The sequence below is a fragment of the Rhinolophus sinicus genome, chromosome 5 (assembly GCF_057876585.1).
Source record: "Rhinolophus sinicus isolate RSI-liver-muscle chromosome 5, RSI-T2T, whole genome shotgun sequence".
Taxonomy (NCBI): Eukaryota; Metazoa; Chordata; class Mammalia; order Chiroptera; family Rhinolophidae; genus Rhinolophus; species Rhinolophus sinicus.
Window position 1 is genome coordinate 32,330,804 of NC_142505.1, and position 6,233 is coordinate 32,337,036.

General features: G+C 40.3%; 1 non-coding gene across 1 annotated transcript; it reads right to left on the bottom strand.

Annotated features, from left to right (window-relative positions):
• Nucleotides 1-5,760: 5,760 nt before the first annotated feature.
• On the bottom strand, nt 5,761-5,832 carry TRNAC-GCA (transfer RNA cysteine (anticodon GCA)). The gene has a single exon. It is a non-coding gene; the product is annotated as a tRNA-Cys (tRNA).
• Nucleotides 5,833-6,233: the final 401 nt, after the last annotated feature.

Consider the following 6,233-nt stretch of genomic DNA (forward strand, 5'->3'; position numbering starts at 1 on the left):
TGAGTACTAGATCTGTCTGGGTGATAGATGGGAAAGGGGTTGGCACCAGGGTGTAAGAGATTAAGGGAGTAAGAAATACAAATTGTTCTATTTCTTTAAAAAATGCCATTGGGATTTTGATGGGGATTGCATTAAATCTGTATATTGCTTTGGGTAATATGGTATTTTCACTATGTTGATTCCTCCGGTCCATGAGCACGGAATGTCTTTCCATTTATTTGTGTCTTCTTCAATTTCTTTAAAAATGCCTTATAGTTTTCAGCGTATACGTCTTTCACATCCTTGGTTAAGTTTATTCCTAGGTTTATAAGGAGCACATACAATTCAACAACAAAAAAACAAACAATCCAATTAAAAAATGGGTAGAGGACCTGAAGAGACATTTCTCCAAAGAGGACATACAAATGGCCAATAGACGTATGAAAAAATGCTAAATATCACTAATCATCAGAGAAATGCAAATAAAAAACACAATGAGATATCACCTCACCCCAGTCAGAATGGCTATCATCAACAAGACAAATAGTAACAAGTATTGGAGAGGCTGTGAAGAAAAAGGAACCCTCAGACACTGTTGAGGAACGCAGGTTGGTGCAGCCATTATGGAAGGCAGCGTGGAGGTTCCTCTAAAAATTAGAAACAGAATTACCACATGACCCAGCAATCCCGCAATCCCTCTCCTTGGTATCTACCCAAAAAATCTGAAAACATTTATCCATGAAGATATATGTGCTCCACTGTTCACTGCAGCTTTATTTACGGTGGCTAAGATGTGGAAACAACCAAAATGTCCTTTGATAGATGAATGGATAAAGAAGTTGTGGTACACATACACAATGGAATACTATTAGGCAATAAGAAAAGATGAAATAGTACCATTTGTGACAACATGGATGGATCTTGAGATTATTATGCTAAGCTAAATAAGTCAGACAGAAAAAGTCGAGAACCATATGATTTCACTGATATGTGGTATATAAAACTGAAAACAACAAAAGAACAAAACAGACAAATGAAGAAACAAAAACTCATAGACACAGACAATAGTTTAGTGGTTACCAGAGGGTAAGGGGGGAGGAGGGTGGTAGATGAGGGTAAAGGGGATCCAATATATAGTGATGGAAAGATAACTGACTCTGGGTGGTGAACACACAATGTGATATATATAGATGATGTATTACAGAATTATACACCTGAAACCTATGTAACTTTACTAACAATTGTCACCCCAATAAACTTTCATTTAAAAAAAAGAAATACAAATTGGTAGTTACAAAATAGTCATAGGGATGTAAAGTATAGGTAATATAATCAATAATATGGTAATAAATATATATAATGCCAGGTGGATACTAGTCAGGGAATCACTTCCTAAATCATACAAATGTCTAATCGCTATGCTGTACACCTGAAACTAACATAATATTGAATGTCAACTCTAATTGAAAAATTAAAAAGGGGGGAGAAGATAAAGAAGAGTAAGATGTTCAAAATTCCAACTATCAAACTGATAAGTCATGGGGCTGTAACGTACAGCATAGGGAATATAGTCAATAATACTGTGATAGCGTGGTACAGTGTCAGATGGTTGCTGGACTTATCATAGTGATCACTTCTTTCGCATAGAGAATGTAAACAATAATGTGGTAATAACTCTATATAGTGCCAGGTGAGTACTGTTGAATAACTGATGTATACCTGAAACTAATATAATACTGTATGTTAGTTATATTTTAATAAAAATCTTAAAGAAAAAAGAAAACAACAAACCCCAAGTGAGGAGCATTCTACAAAATATCTCACCAGGACTTTCATAAAGTGTTAAGGTTACAACACACACACAGACACACACACACACACACACACACACACACACACACACACACACAGGAAAGACTCAGAGATTGAAGGAGACCAAGGAGACATTATGACTCAATACAACATGGTATCCTGGATTGAATCTTGGAACAGAAAAACAGACGTCAGTGGAAAAATTGGTGAAATCTGAATGAAGTCTATGGTTTGGTTAGTAGTGTTGCACCAATGTTTGTTTCATAGTTTTCAAAATATGCCATCGTTATGCAAGATGTTACCACTAGGAGAAGCCAAGTGAAGGGTATATCTTTACAACTTCCTCTGAAAATTTTAAATTATTAAAAGATAAAACGTTTGAAGAAAGAAAAATAGAAAAGTTCTGGTTAATAAGATTGAATATACAGGAAAGGAAAAGTAAAGATACATATGAGAAAGTATGTGTGTGTATATGTGTGAATTTTTGTCTGTTGGTGGATGGGTCTGTGTGTATATGTGTTTGAGCGACATCTGGTGTGTGGTGTGTGGGTGTGTGTATATATGTCTCTGGGTGTGTAGCTGTGTCTGTGTGTGTATAGGAGGAAGGGTGAGTTTATGTGAACACATAGTTCTACTGTGAGGGAATTAATGAGCCAAGGTGCTTGCGTAAACCTGGGAGTGACATCTCCTTAAATTTTGAACCGTAGGCACCTTGCTGGGGCCTCACCCTAGATCCATATTTTTATGAAGCTGCCAAGAGGAGCAAAGTAACACAGAGGGCACCTGGACTTGAACTGAGGACCTCTTGATCTGCAGTCAAATGCTCTACCACTGAACTATACTCCTTGTAAAGATAAAAGCCCTATAAACACTTATTCCACTTTTATGAGTTACATTATACTTTATAAATATTTTTGCTGCTGAGAGTCCTTCTGGATTTAAATTCATCCCAATTCCCTTCTAGCCACACCACCTACTGCTTTTCCCAGAACCTATATGCTCTTTCTCTTCCCAGCACCTAAAGCTCGGTGCTGTATTCTAAGTTTAATTCTCCAGCTTTAAAAATACACAAGTGCCCATAAATCTCTGGGCACGATGATGAATGTTTTAAGTATTATGGAACACCAACAAATATTGGGCATGGAGGGAATCTTAACTGGGTATCCACAAATGGACTTCAGAGATTCATGTACAACTCTGAAGTTATAGGCAAATCTTGTATGTGTGTGTTGTATATTGTACACATTTTCATCAGATTTTCCAACGGGACTATGTCCACGATGAGCTGTCTCATTTTATAGTTTTTTTAAAAATGAGTGTTCCAAAGTTCACACTTCACCTTGGAACACCTCTAGTTCTTATTCTCTTGCGTTCCAATCTGAGGACTTGTAATCATGTGTATATCCACGATTGAGAAGACAGGTCAAGGAAATCTTCGTCATTGCAGCCGATTCTCTCTGATAAGGCCGTGAAGCCGAGGAGTGAACAGCAGTCAGAGCTCCAGCTCACAAGCTCTCTGAGGCCCCCAGACATTAATTCCCAGACTCTCCACTCAGAGACCTTACAGAAACCTCCTATTTCAAACCTGACATACCCAGAAATAAACTTGTCATCTTCCTGCCCAAACCTGCATCTTCTCCTATTTTGCTTCGTTGTAATAATAACAGCTCATACCTACTGGACACTTGCTATGTGGCAGGCATGGTACTTAAATTTCTACCCATAACTCCCACTGAATCATTACAAAAATCCCATAAAATAGGTATTAGTATTATTAGCATATTCATTTGCAAGTAAGGAAACTGAGGCACAGAGTGGTCACACAGCTGAGAGGTGGTGGGGCTAGGATTCCAGTAGGCTCAAGGCATAGTGCTGGGCCTAAATATTTAACCATCTTTGTTGGTGACACCTCTGTGTACTCGATCATTCGGCAAAAACACTTAACACAACTTCTTCCACCTCCCCTCTCCCAGTTCCGGTTAACCTCTGGGTACTGTTCATTTTACCTTTGATGTCACTTAGGTCCACCCTCATTCCTACATAGGCAGGGTCACCACCTCCTAAACAGCCTCTAGGCCTCCAACCCTCACATCCACACCCCCAACGGCTCCCAGAGCAGCCTGTTTTAAAAGGGAGTCTATATGTCAGTCACCTTCAAATACCTTCAAGAAAAACTCCAAGTATCTTAGCATAACATGCAACGTTCTTTACATTTGAATTCCTATTGGCCTCTTTAGCTTCATCTTCTGACAGTCCCCAGATCACATTTTGTGATCCAGCTACCTCCAACTGCATCCATCTGGCTCCAGTCTCTGCCTGTGTCATTTTCTCCGCCTGGAACTCCACCACCACTCCCCACACCCCGAGCTCCCCTCCACCCTCCGTCCCATGAGATATTATTCATCTTTGAAACCCTGATTTACTATCAGCTCCTCTCAGAAGCCTCCCTAGCCTCCCCTCCTCTAGATAGAAGTAATCGCTGCCTCTTCTGTATTCCTGAAGTGGAAAAATCCTGGGACAGCTCCCGTCACTCTGATGCCTTATTTTAGAGGCCTATTTCCTGGTTGAGAGCACACTGAGGCCAGGGGCTGTGTCTTATTCACCTCTGGGCTCACATTGTACACAGTTCTGGCACATAGCAGGTGCTCAGTGTATGTTGTTCACGCTGATCTAAAGACGCAGCAGTGCTTGTGCTGTGGGCAGGAGTTAGACCTGGACAAAGGTCTGACCTCTGGCCCTGGCCTGAGTCCTGAATGAAGACAACCCAGCTAGTAGGTTTTCTGCAAGAAAAACCCAGGGCTGCAGAAAGTGGATGGCGGGGGGGGGGGGGGGGGGGGGGTATACAAATCCCTCCAACTTTAGAGCAGGAAAAGAATGCTGTTCCCTAAACTTCAGGCCAGTTCATATTTACTTCTGGCAGTGTTTTGTGAATAAAGACTCTATCGGCTGACTTTCCCCAGGGCACTGCAAAGTATGGCATAGTCACTAAGTTGCTGGTTGGCCTTTTAGCCAAAAGGTTCTAAACTCAATAAACAGTCCTAGCACCTTGGGAGCATTGCTAAGTAGAATTTTGTCACAAAGCTTTCATCACTAGGAGAAAAGTATGAATAGCATACTGAAGTCAGTGAGAGTGTGTGCTCTGAGTTCAAATCTTGGTCCTGCTCTTTGTAGTTTTTTGATCTTGAGTCAATTACTGAACATCTCAGTCTGCTCATATAAAATGGAGATACTGAGACTGTCTTGTAAAATTTTGACAATAAATGGAAGAGATAATTAATATAAAGAACCTAGATTTGTGCCTGGCATACGAGGTCAGACAAGTAAGTTCGCAAACTCATCCTAGAAAAAGTGCTACATACCTCATGGCTGAATATCACTATGGTCACCTTCAAAGTACTCCCCTTGGGAAGCTATGCACCCATGCCAGTGCCTAGTACAACCTTCAAAGCAATTTTGGAACTCTTTTTCTGGAATGGCCTTCAGAGCTGTTGTATTACCCTTGATGTCCTGAATATCATCAAAATATCTTCCTTTCAATATTTCCTTTATCTTTGGGTAAAGAAAGAAGTCATATGGGGCCAGATCAGATGAGTAGGGAGGGTGTTCCAATACAGTTTTTACTGGCTAAAAACTCCCTCACGACAGTGCCATGTGAGCTGGTGCACTGTCGTGATGCAAGAGCCACGAATTGTTGGTGAAAAGTTCAGGTCGTGTAACTTTTTCATGCAGCCTTTTCAGTACTTCCAAATAGTAAACTTGGTTAACTGTTTGTCCAGTTGGTACAAATTCATAATGAATAATCCCTCTGATATAAAAAAAAGTTCAGCAACATCGTTGCAACAAGTTCGCGAACTTAATTGTCAGACCTCGTATACACAAAGGACATTATTATTCAACCAGCCATGAGCTACAGAAGAGAATAAAGTCAAAGTCAATCCCTTTTCTTTGGAAGCAAAAACAGGAACACGCAGGGGGCACCTGGATTTGAACCAGGGACCTCTTGATCTGCAGTCAAATGCTCTACCCCTGAGCTATACCCCCAATGAAACAAACTTGTTTTTATAGTCTATCTCTCTCTAAACATTCTGGTTCTAAGAACCTCCAATGACTCAGGGAGTTATAATTATAGAGAATGCCGCCTGGGAGGAGTCTGAACACTATAAATCTTCGAAGTTATTATGAAAAAAGACAGGACTCCTGAGAACTAAGTTCTCTAAGCCAAGAAACTCTTCTTAAACTTTCCAATATCCAAAGTCTCTCCTGTCCACCATATCTCACATAAAATGAATCTCAGTTCCAGGTAAAATTCATTAGGTTTTCCACAAATGGCAAGATCAATATAATGTGGATGGTTGGATTCCTGTCACGCTTCCTTTGGCCAAGGCTCCAAGCAACTGAGATTCTCATTCTTCTTCATGACTTCATAGAACTGAGCTCATAAC